Source organism: Galeopterus variegatus, unplaced genomic scaffold (genome assembly GCF_000696425.1).
Source record: "Galeopterus variegatus unplaced genomic scaffold, G_variegatus-3.0.2 Scaffold4837, whole genome shotgun sequence".
Lineage (NCBI taxonomy): Eukaryota > Metazoa > Chordata > Mammalia > Dermoptera > Cynocephalidae > Galeopterus > Galeopterus variegatus.
In genome coordinates, this window is record NW_007730948.1 from 87,828 (window position 1) to 103,693 (window position 15,866).

The 15,866-nt window shown below is 36.4% G+C and overlaps 1 pseudogene; it reads left to right on the top strand.

The window, feature by feature from the left end:
* Positions 1 to 15,527, top strand: part of LOC103603870 — a 52,438-nt pseudogene extending 36,911 nt beyond the window's left edge.
* Positions 15,528 to 15,866: the final 339 nt, after the last annotated feature.

Consider the following 15,866-nt stretch of genomic DNA (forward strand, 5'->3'; position numbering starts at 1 on the left):
CCTGCCCTTTTCCCCTATATAAGCCCCATCGCCCTTGCAATAAACGGAGTTCCGGCTTTGACCACTCTCCTGGCTCGGTGGTGTTCTTTCTCGGCCCCCGGGGAGGAAGGTCCTGGGGGGGAAGGGCCGTGCCAGTGACACTCATCATCCTGCTCAGCCCCACAAGGGACCCCCGGCTGGACCGGGGTCTCTTCCCGCTCGGTTTTGTCGGCCTCTGGCTCAGGGAGGCCCGACAGCTGCTGACATAACTGCTGCCCCATGAGATAACCCTGCTCCCACCAAGGACACCACAGACACCAAGGAAGCAGTTTCAACTGCCAAGGCCACTGGCAACACTGACTCAAGGTAAACTCACTGCTGCTGTGGATGCAATAGCTGTGTGGGCTTGCCACTGCAGACACTGCAGCCAAGCAGGTGGCTGCTGCAACTACCACTGCTGCAGTTGCAACTGCTACCAGCACCTCCAGGCAGCTACCATCATTGTGCAAGCAGCCCGCCACCACTGCCACGTGGGCAGCACACCAACGTCACAGCCACAGACACCACTGCTGCAAGGGCAGCCTGCTACCACAATAGTAGCTGCAGCAGCCACTGCTGCTGTGCAGGTGAACAGCTGACCACTTGACTGCATCGACACAAGGAGGGTCACCAGCAGAGTTTAGGGAAAGAGAGTAATTGAAGAAGAAACTGCTCTACCAGATGACCAGACATCAACAGAGAGATACTAGAAATACAAAAAAAGGGCCGGCCCAGTGGCGCACTGCTACAGTGCGCCGCTTGGGAGTGTGGTGGTGCTCCCACCGAGGGTTCGGATCCCACACACAGACCGGTTCCCGCTCACTGGCTGAGCGGTGTGCGGGCGCAACACCGAGGGTTGCGATCCTGTTGCCAGTCCCGGTCCGGTACGAGCGCGACACTGAGGGTTGTGATCCATTGCCGGACATGAAAAAAAAAGACAAAAAGGAAAAAAAAGAAATACAAAAAAAAAAAAAAATGAGTCCCCAGAAAGAATACAATAATTCTCAAGTACCAGACCCCATAGAGGAGGAAACCCTTGAAATGACTGTAAAGGAATTCCTAGTAAAAATCTTAAGGAACCTAAATGAGATACAAGAACATGCAGTTAGACAACATAAAGAACTGAGCAAAACTATCCAGGATATGAAGGAGGAAATTTACAAAGAGATTAACACTTTAAAAAAGAATGTAGCAGAACTCATGGAACTGAAGGAGTCATTGAACAAAATAAAAAACACAGCTGAGAGCTCAAGCAGTAGGCTAGAGCAAGCAGAAGAAAGAATTTCTAACGTTGAAGACAGTCTCTTTGAAATAACCCAGGCAGACAAAAAAAGAAAAAGAAAGAAAAAAGAATTTTTTAAAAATGAAGAAAATCTAAGAGAGCTAGCAGACAACCTGAAGCACACAAACATCTGAATCATGGGTGTTCCTGAAAGGAGAAAGGAAAAGGGAGAAAGGAAAAAGTGTTCAGAACATATTCAATGAAATAATAGTGGAAAACTCCCCAGATATAGGGAGAGCCACAGACCTTCAGACTCAGGAGGTGAAAGATCCCCAAACAGATTTGATCCAAAAGGGTCCTCTCTGAGACACATTATAGTGAAACTGGCAAAACTTAGAGACAGAGAGAATCCTAAAAGCAGCCAAGAGAAAAGAGTCAAGTCATCTATAAGGGAGCTTCTATCAGAACAGCAGACTTCTCAACAGAAACTCTAGGCCAGAAGAGAATGGGATGATATACTCAAAATACTAAAAGAAACAAACTGCCAGCCAAGAATACTATACCCAGTCAGGCTATCCTTCAGAAATGAAGGTGAAACAAAACCTGCAGGAGCTCACCGCCACACAGCCAACCCTGTAAGGGAGCCCTGCATCTGGAATCCAAAAAACAATAATCAATACCTACCGTGAATACACAAGAAAGAAGAAGAAGAAGAAAAAAGGCACTGGTAGAACAAAAATGTAAACAAGAAAGAGAAAGAAACTGTTTCTTACCACATCCAAAAACAAAGAAACAATGAAGACAAACAATAAAAGGGAAAGAAAGAAACAGAGATATTTAAAACATCCAAATGAAAATCGATAAAATGCCAAAGTAAGACAATACCTTTCAGTAATAACCATAAATGTAAACAGATTAAATTCCCACCCAAAAGACACAGACTAACTGATTGGATTAAAAAGCTAGACCCAACTATATGCTGTCTATGAGAGACTCACCTCACCTGTAAAGACACACACAAAGAGAGAAGGGATGGAAAAAGATATACCATGCAAACAGAAACCAAAGATGAACAGCAGTAGCTATTCTTATATTAGATAAAATAGACTTTAAACTAAAACCATAAAAAGAGACAAAGAAGGACACTATATAATGATAAAGGGATCTATCCAGAAAGAAGACGTAACAATGTATGATTGTTATAGGATAGATGCCTTTATAGGGTTTGGTCTAATAGTGTCTACTTTATATATCTGAGTGCTCCAATATTGGATGATATATATATATATATATATATATATATATATGGAAAGAGACAGGCCCAAATACAGTAATAAGTGGGGACCTGAACACCCCTCTCTCAACACTGGACAGACATCTAGGCAACAAATCAACAGAAAAACACAGGACTTAAACCATACTTTAGACCAATTAGACTTGGCAGGTATCTAGAGAACATTTCATCCAACAACCACAGAATATACATTCTTCTCAAAAGTACATGGAACATTCTCTCAACAAATTTTAAAAAATAGAAATCATTTCAATTATCTTTTCAGACCACAACAGATTAAAGCTAGAAATCAATAACAAGCAAAACTCTGGAAACTATACAAATACATGGAAATTAAACAAATACTCCTGAATGACATATGGGTACAAGAAGAAATTAAACAGGAAATCAAAAATTTCTCAAAACTAATGAAAATAAAGACAGCTCATACCAAAAAATGTAGGATACTGAAAAAGCAGGAGTAAGAGGGAAGTTTGTTGCAATAAACACCTACATCAAAAGAATAGAAAGATTTCAAAGAACAACCTAACACTACACTTCAGAGAACAAGAAAAACAAGAACAATTCAACCCAAAATTAGTAGACAGAAGGAAATAATTAAGATCAGAGGAGAACTAAATGGTATAGAGACCCAAAAAATGATACAAAAGATCAACAAAACAAAAAGTTGTTTATTGAGAAGATAAACAAAATAGACAAACCATTAGCTAGGCTAACTAAACAAAGAAGGGAGAAGACCCAAATAACAAAAATTAGAAATTAAACAGGAGACATTTAACCAATGCCACAGAAATACAAAGAATCATTAGAGATTATTATAAACAATTATATGTGAATACATTTGAAAACTTGGAAGAAATGGATAAATTCCTGGACACATACAAACTACCAAGACTGATCCAAGGAGAAATAGAAAATGAGCAGACCAATAAAGAACAATGGGATTGAAGCAGTAATCAGCAGTCTCCCAACAAACAAAAGCCCAGTTCTAGATGGCTTTACCGCTGAATTCTACAAACCTTTAAAGAGGAATTAATACCAATTCTTTTCAAATTATTCAAAAAAATTGAAACATAGGCCATTTCTACAAACTCATCCAATGAGGCCAGCATCACCATGATACCAAAACCAGACAAAGACACAACAGAGAAAGAAAACTGTAAGTCAATTTCTTTGACGAATATAGACTTCAAAATCTTTAATAAAACATTAGAATATAGCAACACATCAAAAAAAATGCAACACAATCAAGTGGGATTTATGCCAAGGATACAAGAATGGTCAACATATGCAAGTCAATAAATGTCATACACCACATCGAGAAAATCAAGGGCTAAAATCATATGATTATGTCAATACACAAAGAAGTCTATTATAGTCCATATAGTCCCTCCTATGCTGTTGGTGGGACTATAAATTAGTACAGCCACTATGTAAAACAATATGGATGTTCCTCAAACAACTACAGATAGAACTGCATACAATCCAGCAATCCTGCTGCTGAGTATATACCCAAAATAATGCACACCATCATGTTGAAGGGATATATGCATTCCCACATTTATCATAGCTGTATTTACAATACCAGGACTTGGAACCAACCTAAATGTCCATCGTTGGACAACTGCATAAGGAAAATGTGATATATTAACATAATGGAATACTATTCTGCCATGAAAATAAATAAAGTACTGCCATTTGCCTGTGACTTACAATTACATTGTGATTATAATTTCCTAGGACTTATTAGACTTAAATAATTTTCATTCTAGTATTTGGCATTGACAGCCATCTACTCTTTCTGTCTTTACTTCGTACCAAGATATCCATTTTGTTTTTCCTGGTAAGAAGTTCAAAAGAGGTAGGGCTGAGTAAATAAACAATATTGACAAGCACAATGCTTACAGCTCTATTTAGAGTGATACAGTGACACCATAACAAAAATCAGTATATTTATACTTCGTAAAGTAATAATGTTTGTATTAACTTAATTATTTCTTTCTGTCTTTACTTCATACCAAGATATCCATTTTGTTTTTCCTGGTAAGAAGTTCAAAAGAGGTAGGGCTGAGTAAATAAACAATATTGACAAGCACAATGCTTACAGCTGTATTTAGAGTGATACAGTGACATCATAACAAAAATCAGTATATTTATACTTCGTAAAGTAATAATGTTTGTATTAACTTAATTATTGTTTTTGGAACTTAGGTTACAAAAAGAAATAGATTTGAATTTCCTCACAAGCTAGAATTAATCCAGAAATCTTAGTTTTTAACTGGCAAAAAGCATAATCCCAGTTTCTCTCTCTTTCTTGGAAATATTATAATTTGTAGGTACTCTGGAGAGGACAGGAGAGAAAGGACATATGGCAGGGAAAAGGAAGAGCAGGCTAGATACCTGATATTTTCCACATCATGTCATTCTTTAATTCTGTGCAATGAACTTATCTGCAGAGTACGGGACATCAGAATTAAAAAATGCTCAAAATGAGCTAGGTGTCATACTCTGATAGGAATTCCTGGCGAAAAAATGCATGATATTCAGATTTTTAAAAATCACTTTCTAGTGAACCAAAATAAGTTTCTCTCATCTTTCTTATCACTTTTGGAAGGAGCTTCCAAAACATCTATGGCATGGCATAAGCACACGCGATGCCAAAGTTATACATATTACTCTGACCACCAGTGACCCTGACAATCAGTGATCTTGCCCCTCAGTAATCTTACCCACCAGTGACCCTGTCCACCAGAAACCCTGCCCGCCAGTGACCTTGCCCATCAGTGACCACCCACCAGTGACTTTGCCAGCCAATGATTCTGGCCATCAGTGACTCTGCCTATCAGTGACCTGGCACAGGTTTCATTTGCTTTGGTCATCTCTTGGTCCTGTAAATCTTTCTTGCTTGCTTTCTCTCTTTTGCTATATTACGGCACATTAATAAAATGTTAACTTGAAATTTTCCTGTCAAAATATTTCACAGTCTATGTGCTCATCTGTACAATTTACTCAGGTTGCAGGTAAAATATTCACTGTCTTCTGTTGCATTGCATCTAGCCTGGGTTCTCAGGAAAATTTAAGTGTAAAAGGCTTTATGGCGGTATTTATTGTCCGAATGAAGACACCCTTGAAAGTAAAGTGATGGCAAGAATTATTAATAATTAAGTCAGAATAACAGGAATACACCGGAAGTGTCCCAGGAAAACCAGAGCATAGGATTTCCCTATTTAGAGAAAGATTTTAAAATATCATTTAAACCTCCAAAATTGAGGATATTGTCATAATTGAGTATAAACTCTTCTTGAGATTGCTTATTTAGATAGATCTCTTTTAAATACTCTAATATCTTAAAGAGGAAGAGATAACTGATGCTATACCCAACCATAATCCGGCTATCTTCATTGAATTGAAGGTTTCCTAAGATATAGCTTCTTTTTCTCTTCCATTGAGGAATGGGCAACTAAAAAGAAAACCACAGAAGATTTATAGGAAGATACCTCCACCTGAAAAGACTTTGAGAGCCTGTGATTATGCTTTTTTTTTTTTTTTTGTATGTGTATGTTTACTTGTTTTTGATGACTGTGAAATGTTTGGAAGCCTCTAGTTAGGGACTTCCTGGATTAGAATGTAGTGTGTATACAGTAAATACGAAAAGCAGTAATAACTACTGAGCAGTGTACCAAGGGATGAGTAAGTAGATATAATAATAGTCATTCTATGTGTATTATCTTTAATCCTTATAAAAACCCTGTAATGTGCCATTAGCCCCATTTTACAGATGAAGAAAATGAGGTTCACTAGCTTGATTAAGGTCATAAAATTAGGATGAAACAGGACCACTGTCTAAATTCAAAACCCCCGATCTTCACTATGCTTGTATATGTTGTCTCTTAAGACCTGGAGATTGTTCTTGTCTAATCTCCAACGTCATCTCAAATTTTCTCTGGGATGATTAAAGAGCCATAATTATAATATAATATTATGGACATTTTCCCACAAAAATTAATCTGTTAATTATGTTGTCTGTGGAGTGGGTTTCTTAGTACCTTCTATGCCTGCTTTACCAAGATGTTTAACCATAACAACTGATTACTGTGCCAGAGACAGGAGTTACATTATTTGTCCACTTAAACGCAGTAGTTTTGAAGGTTATAATGAACTAAAAGAATAATCTTTTCCTAAAACAGGATGCAGCCTCTCCTGAGATGGCTATCCATCTGGGTAACCAGTTTCAGCCACTTTTTATGTATTCTGTCTTTTGTACCCACAGCAGCCGCAGTGTCTCCATCTCCCTGAACCCTATTTAGATAACAAGTACTAACAGGCCCCTGATTACTGTGGAAACTGTTCATAGAAGCATAAGTCTGATGAGTGATAATGACACACCGAAGAGCATAAACACCGTGCCATTGATTACACACAACAATGATAACCTCACTAATGAAACCTGCCTCGGTGTCTGTAACCAGGAAGAATGCTAAATCAGAGTCTCCTGCACGAGCCAGGGTTCAGGAATATTACAAACAGCGGTACTGAAGATTCTAGCAACTGTTATGTCCATTCCCATAAAGACCGACCTACAATCCACCTGTTGTTATATTCTGGAGCCACTCTGAGGTGAAGGGGTATGTACTTGTGCTTTCAGGCATTTACAATCCGTCTTCCTGAAGGCAAAAAATGGAGACTGTTGGCCTACTTGCCAATTTTTTTTCCCCACCATCCCACAAAAGTTGGATCAAAGCATTTATTGGAACAAGTTTCAGATGTATTTCTCTTTCTGACTTGACATTCTCCTGGTCCTAAAGAACAAAACAACAAAATAAGGTAAAGACAAAAACCAATAAACCCCACCTATCTTTAACAATGACTCTCGTTCAAATTCTTGCTCCATCTCTAGCTTTTTTATTGAGTTGTCATACTTTCAAAAACTTCCTTTTATTTAAAAACACTTTTAATGATTTTTGTTTTAACTTTAAAACAATCCCAGCCTTTCAGAAAATGTGCAAGTGTGGCATCAATTACTTTTTCTCCCAGAACTACTTGAGAGCAAATTGCCAACATTACCCCCAAATATTCATTATTTGGAGTAGAGACTTCAGCACTGTCTCTTCTTTGTCTTCTCCACAATGCCATATCCATAGTTCTGCCACTGGAACTGCTGAGCCTTATGTTACGTATATTTCAACTATATTAGACAATGCCAAAGTGTTCTCCAAAGTGATTGTCAGACTTTCTGAAATAACCTTGTGGCCTCTACCTATTCATCTACGAATCTTTCTTTAACCCCAGTTAGTGGCTGTCCCTCTACAGGATCCCTGTGAAGATCATATAAGATCTCTTACTGTTCATGATCGAATGGTCTTATTTTTTTATCTTCAACTCCTTGGATTTTTTTGTAGCACTTAACTTTCTTTTCTTTTCTTTTCCTTTTTTTTTTTTTACTTCCCTGGACTGTTTGAAACTCTGTCCTTATAGTTGGTTTCATTTATTTGTCTAGTCATTTACTGAACAAATGTTTATTTGTGGAGCACCTGTTATGATCCAGGTGTTCTGGCAGGCATTATATAGCCAACCATGAATAAAATGGAGAAGCTCTCTGCCCTTAAGGCATTAACACCAAACTGAATTAATCTTCCTAAACCACATGGGGGTTCATGCCACTATGTTCTCAATCTAAATTAAGTACAAACTTTATAATCCTTTATTCAGCATCCTCCTGTAATGGCAATGTCCTTCCAGCCTTGTTCTCCATTACTGCCGTTCTTGACACAAATATATTCTAAACAGTGGGCCAAAGACTCCAGTGCTGGAGAACAAAATTATCATGCCAATGAATCCACAAATCCATGTATACTTCAATATTAGACCGAATAAATAATATGCCTTGTATATCTAATTTCTATATTGCTCAAATTCATATAGATGTTGTTGTAAATTTAACCAAAGTGAATTCAGAGTAACCTCGTCCTCATAAATACTACTAAAAGTACAACAATTATCATGTGGGGTGGGGTGCAAACTTTTTTGTTGTTCACAAATGGACCTGAGCTTCCAAAAGTTCTAATTCTAATAAAACTGGACAATTTATTTTCCTCACTATCCTGCCTTCAAGACCTTGCTAAAGCTCAGGGTCCTGTGGTTTTAGCATCACTTGCAGAAATCCTATCCAGGCTCAGTTTTTAATTCAAAAATCTCCTCCTCTAAGGTTTCTTTTCCTGTTGTAATCTCTTCCAGTGCTATCCTTTCCTATGGTTGTCCCAGTTCTATGTGTAAAAGACTACATTTTACTTGTCTTTCTGTTCCTTGAATCACTGAGCACAATGATGCATATCATAAGCAGAAAAACTATTGTCAATTTGACATAAAGATTGTGACTATTCATCATTAACAAATGTGTAACATAATCACAAGTCTACATTAGTGTTAGTAGAAATAAAGTGATATATTTCAAGTCGTGTTTATTTTATTAGAAAAACTATTGCATAAATCCATTATTATGCTATTTTAGAGATTTTTATAACTCTAGAACTCACCCTTTTAAATTATTTTCTGCTCTTTTACCAAACGCACTAGAAGCTGAATTAGTGTATGTTGATTTTGTATGCAAAATAAATTTCTTCTGCCAGATGATTAATATAATACTCTACCTCCAAATAATATTGCCTGATTAATGTATTTCTATGAAGGAGTAGCTTATAAAAATTGAGGCAGGAGCTCAGACTTGGTACTGTGTTGTGATAGAAATCCTATCTGTTCAGCTTTGACAGATTTTTAAGTTATTATTGAGGACAAATACCCTATCTCTTTCATCTCTGTATTCCCGACTTTTAGGGAAGCCACACAGCTTCACCCAGAATGTGTTTAAAACATCTATTAAGTGAACATACACATGGATCTGCCCAGGAAAGGCTCTGTGCTGACTTAGATGTTGGGCCCAGTTAAGTAAAATAGGTCCCTGTGTGATAATGATTTACTATCAAGGCCCAATAGATAAGACATACCTTTGGTTGTACTTACATGAGAGAAGTATTTAACCCCTTTATTCCATTTCTTTTTCCCATCTTATTAAAATTATATGATACAAGTATATCTTTTCTCACTCTATTCACAGAGACTTGTAACAAGTTATGATCAAAAAAAAATTATGCACTTTCCTTGGGTAACCAGCATTCATTAAAACTACCTAGTACTTTCAAATCTGTTACAATTACAAAGGTATATATCTGAGAATAGAAAATTTCATAGCAATCCTTAGAGACTGCTATGGTCTAAATTTCTTGTCCCCCCAAAATTCATATATTGAAATCTAGTCACCAATATGATGATAGTAGGAGGTAGGAGCTGCTGGAAGGTGATTTGGACATATGGGTAAAGACCTCATAAATGGGATTACTGCCCTTACAAGGGGCTGAGAAGACCAGACTTCTTCCCTTTCTATTGTGAGAACACAGCAAGAAGGTGCCATATATGAACCAGGAAATGAGCCCTCACCAGAGCCCAAATCTGACAGTGCCTTGGTCTTGGACTTCTTGGCTCCCAGAACCATGAGAAGTAAATTTCTGTCACTTATTTACAGCAACCCAAATAGACTAAAACAGAGACCTTCCAGAGTTCCAGAATATAATTTTGACTCACATATACTAATCAAGGGAATCTGGTAAGGGAGGTTTAGAAATAATTTTTTTCCTTGCCCTTGATCTGTGATTTACATATATTAGAAGACAGGTTATTATCAGTTGAGATTCAGGATATCACTTCTCTGCTAATTTAGAGAATAGTGATTGTGACTTTAACTGGCAAATCATCTCAAAATTATAAGTGATATTTCTTCAGAAAGAACAATCTCTTTTTGTCATAGTGCTAATACTGTGCTGAAGAAAAATCATGAAACCCAAATAAGAGACTTTTCCAGGGCAAGGTGTAGACAAGCAAGGCTTGTGCTCTTTTCCAGAATTGTGATCCTAATTCAAAGCAGCTTGGTGAGATGCATGGAAACTATCCCCCGCCCACAGCAGAGCTGGGAGCAGGATTTGGGAAATCCTCGAAGAGAGAAATGGAACTACTGTCAGAATGATGGTCGTATAAATTTGGAAACTAACACCTCATAGCAGTGGGATTAGGAAATATTCCTTAAGGTCAATTGATTCTATCATCAGATAAGCTATTTTTAAAAGTGTTTTTAAACCTCTATATAGTCTTACTGGGGTGTGGTGTTTATTTCCTCCTTCCTTTATCTTGGCAGAACATCCCCATAATAGGTTTCCCACAAGGAAATGCCAAATCCTAACATCCGACAGTTATTCTCAAAGCAAATAAAAATTATTCCACATTTTCCTTTGCAGACCAATCATTATTACTACTACCCATTATATTTGTAAGAATGTACCCAATTGCTTAATACATTTCTAGGCACTTGATCTCAGCTTTGGTAAAAATCCAACCAAAGCTGAGAGTAAAGCTTGATAGTAAATAAGACAACTAGTTAGATGTGCTTCAAAGGTCACTAGGCCTTACCAGAAATGAAAATAAGCTCTATTTCAAGATAGAGCTCGTTTCCTGCAAATCCAGGTATGGGCTGGTAGTTGCAAGAGGAGCAGGAGGTCACAAGGTGCCCTTGTCCTGCAGTAGAGAAGGTCCATTTCAGGGTTAATCACAATGGTTGAGAAGACGCCTGGAGAGGAGGATGATCTTTCAAGTCATCAAAATTTACAGTCGAACTTAACACTTCCTCTCATCCTGAGAAACTAACAAGGAGCACGGCCATTCCTCAGCTGCAGGTGTGAGCCACAGCAGCCTGAACTGCTGTTATCTTTCTACCAGATCTTTAGACCTCTGTTGTTACCTATCATTTAACTCTAATCCGAGGAGGATGCTTGATTTTTCTTTGTTAAAAAAAAAAATGTCAAGGTGGACCTATTCTTTTTAGGTTTCACCCTAAAGTGCACTACACACTGGATGATTCAGAGTTAAATGACACCATCTTGAGTTTCCTAGTTCGGTTCATAGCAAGATGAACTAAGTAGAACATTCAGACTTACAGTAATATCAGTGCTTTTCAGCCTCTTTGGAAAGGACAAAAGTACTGACTACCAAGATGTTGCTTTCTCTTTCCTTCACATTCTTCCTTAAAAAACACCCTCATCAAGTCTGTGGCATTTATTATTATTATTACTATTATTATGTGAGAAATGAATTATACTCACTAAAGAGAGATCCAATGATGTGCTAAAGTGGTAAGATGATTTTCTGTAGATTTTATTTTACATTACCCAAGCCCCCAAATTCCAAAGCATAATGTTTGACATCATCAGAGGTTTCAAAGAGTTGACATGTTTAAACAGATTGGTGTAAGAGTCATAGGTATTTTTTTATGACTGATTATCATTTATTTAGATCCAAGTAAACATCATCTACCAACCTGTGTCAAAACAAAATGTTGATACTTTATTTAATTCTTTAAACAAATCACATTAAACTTAAATAATGTCTGCCAGGGATTGTGCTGAAACACCCATTTTCTTAAGCAGCCTGCCCTGTGTGAGAAATAAATTCAAAGTAAATAAATAGGACACAAGGCCATTTTATAATTTGTGCCAAGGTAAAATAAGAAAGTACCATCTAAGTTAAAACAAACAAAAACAGAAATATGTGACAGGTTTGTCTACTAATAATCCTATGTTGTTAATTCAGGTTATCTCTATTTATCTAAAGTTGTTTGATTTAATCTCATCTTATAAAATGTATGTTACACTGTGTTGATGCCAGAACCTACTTAATAAAGTATTCCATTTTTTTAATACTGAAAGAAATTCAGGCAGAAAATACGTGTTAAACATACTAATATTATTTTTATTTTGGCTTATTCATTTATATAATGTTATAGCAAATTAATATGAACCCATAAAAGACTAAATTTTAAGACTGGCATGTTTCATACCTTGTATAATGTTGCTTTACATTGAAAAAAGTAGCCCATTCTGCCCCTTAAAAATATTAGTGTATTTAGATTGCGTATTTCTTAACTATTTTTTGAACAAGGGTCTGCTTAAGTCCTCTACATCCATCAATAATCAATTCACTGTGAAGCCATTCTAGAATTCTCTCCTCTTATTTCCTTTTGTGCTAATCTTTATGCCACAACAGTTGTGTCAGTTGCGTTGTCACACGAAATATAAATCATTACTTGCAGACTCTCTGACTCCTCTCTTAGATTGTCATTTCTGGATGTTTGTTCCTTTGCATATGTCCCCTAATGCCTTACACAGTGCCTGGAACATAGGAGAGTCTCACTAAAATTTTTCAGTGTACAAATGAATAAGCTAATTAATGCCGTTGTTATTTAAGGGCCTGCAATCAAACCATTTTAAAGTTCTATGAATAGCAAAACAAAGGCAAAGTTTTGGTGGTATCCACTAAAATTTACTCAGCACTACAGAGATGCATTTTCATAGGCAGAAATATGCATTTCATTTCCTTGATGCTTATGACCCTTTAAAAAAGCCAAAAGGGTGAAAAATAATAACCTATAAATCATAACAGGAATTTTATTAGGTCATCAGATTGACTAATTCGGTTTTTTAAAAAAATTTTTAAAACACAAGTAACCAGAAGAAGAAAAATACTTTTGCCCCTAACAATTTTAAATGTTTGATATCATTGTCTATATCTGAGATGCACGTCTTGGGTGATGGCTTGTTTTTGTTGGGAGAGAAAATGTACTGCTGTAACAAAGCCATAAAAGGCTATGTGAGATGGAATCTGGAGTATCTAAAGGTATTTAAAGTAAATATTTCCTCCCTCAAGTTTAGCAGTTTTCAAAACAGATGGCTTCTATCAAAGAAAATAGCAAATTTTCAAAAATTTTTTAACTTGGCAGGGACATTTACATTTTCTATACTCTATTTCCTGATAGGACAGGAGTTCGTTTTTGTTTTTGTTTTTGTTTTTTCTCCTGAATTTTTCATGATTTAGAGTTTTGCTCTAAGAGGTAGAGATAGTACGGTGCACTGGTTAAGCATACTGATGGGTTTTATAGCCAGACAGTACTGAGTTCCAATCAAAGATCACGTAATATTAATGGCTAACATTTGTGCAGAGCATACCAGGTGCCAACCTCAGATAATTTTCTTTGCATGAATTATTTCACTCGATTTTCACAATTTAAGAGATTATTATGCATATTTTTCACACAAAGAAATTGATGTTTAAAGCATTAAGTAAATTTACCAAGGATATCCAGATTTTAAGTGAAGAGACTAAATTTGAATCCAAGTCTGTTTAATTCCGGAGCTCATGTTTAAATGGTTACACTTTTAGTGGCCTATTAACTGTGACATTGGTCGTGCTCCTACACATCTCTGCATCTTGTTGTGTTATTACAGGGATTATATAAATTAGTATTTATAGAACTTCTAAGACAGTGCCTGATATAAAGTAAGCTTTTATAACCTCAAAATAGTTATTATTTTTGCTTTGAACAGCCAATTATCTGTTAAACAATTAGAAAAGAAGGAAAAATATATGTTTATTTATCCGCATATTTATTTTTCATGTATCCTTCATTCCATCCTGTAATTCTAAATTTTCATCTGATAATATTTCTCTTCAGCCTGAAGAACTCCTTAAGCCTTTCTGGGGGGATGGATTTGTTAGCAGCAAATTATCTCCATGTTTGTTATCTGAAAATTTCTTTATTTTCATAAATTTTCTTTATTTTCCTGATTTTCTTTATTTGATGCCTTTATTTTTGAAGGATTTATTTATTTTTATTTATTTATTTATTTATTTAACTGAATATAGGATTCTAAGTTTACAGGGTTTCTTTGTTTTTAATTTTAGTACTTCGATGATTTCATTCCATTACCTTTTAGCCTCCTTTGTTTCTGATAACAAGTCAAATATATCCTTTTTGTTATTCCTCAATACGAGCACATGTCATCGTTTTATTCTGGCTGGTTTCAAGCCTTTACCTTTGGTTTTCAGTAAATGTGCCTAGATGTGTAATTTATTCTATTTGGGGTTTGGTGTGCTTTTTGGATCTGTGTGTGGACTTTTTTTTTTTTTTTTAATCCAATTTGAAAAAATTTTGCCCTATACTCCTTCAGATATATATATTTTTTTCTTTCTCTTCTCTCTTTTTCTCCTGGGACTTTAAGTACATGTATGTTAGACCACTCAACACAGCCATACAATTTATTAAAGTTCTGTTCAATTTTTTTCTATCCAGACTTATAACACCAATGTGATGAATTTGGTTCCCCATTGCAGCCAGCTGCCCAAAACAAAAACAAAAATCCCACAATTTTTTCCTAACCGTTTGCTCTCTGTGCTTCAGTTTTAATAATTTCTATTGATCTGTGCACAAGTTTAATGATCCTTTACTTTGCATTGTCCAATCTACTGTTGATCCTAACAGTGCTTTTTTAACTTCAGAAATTGTATTTTTTATTCTAGGTGTAACATTTATTTCTTTTTAAGAGTTTTCATCTCTCTCTTGAAATTACTTGTTTCTTCATTTTTCTGAAGATTCTTTAATATATTTATCATAGGGAGGGAGGAAGCTCATGAAAGACAGGTGCTGTCTCCCTCATTTACCACTGCCACCTCCTTCTGCTGCTGCTCCTGGTGCTGCTTGTGTGCTCGTTCGGTGCAGACTGGTACCTCTTTTGTGAAGCAGCAGCTGAAGAGACCCTGGAACTCACCATAGCATGAAAAGCCCAAGGAAGGAGTCAAGACTGAGACCAATGATCATATTAATTTGAAGGTGGCGGGGCAGGATGGTTCTGTGATGCAGTTGAAGATTAAGAGGCATACACCACTTAGTAATTGAATGAAAGCCTATTGTGAAGGACAGAGATTGTCAATGAGGCAGATCAGTTCAGATTCCGATTTGATGGACAGCCAATCAATGAAACAGACACACCTGCACGGTTGGAACTGGAGGAGGAAGATACATTTGATACGTTCCAGCAGCAGACAGGAGGTGTCTACTAGAAAGGGAACCTGCTACTTTACTCCAGAACTCTGTTCTTACATACCAAGAATACATGCTCAACTAGAAAACTGCAATTTGGTTCCATCACATCCTGACTACTACAGTATAATTTTCTCTATTCTTTCATTTTTTTCTCTTCTCCATTCCTTTATTGTACATAATATAGCTGGTGTATGTGCACAAGCACTTTTTAAATTTTCTTATTTTTACTAAATGGCCAATAGTATGTTTTGATTGATATCAAGTGCAAATGGGATGGGGAAAAATATTGATTCTGTGAAAATACCCCCTTCCTCCATTAGTGACATGTTCACTCAGCAATTATCTTTCTATTCCAG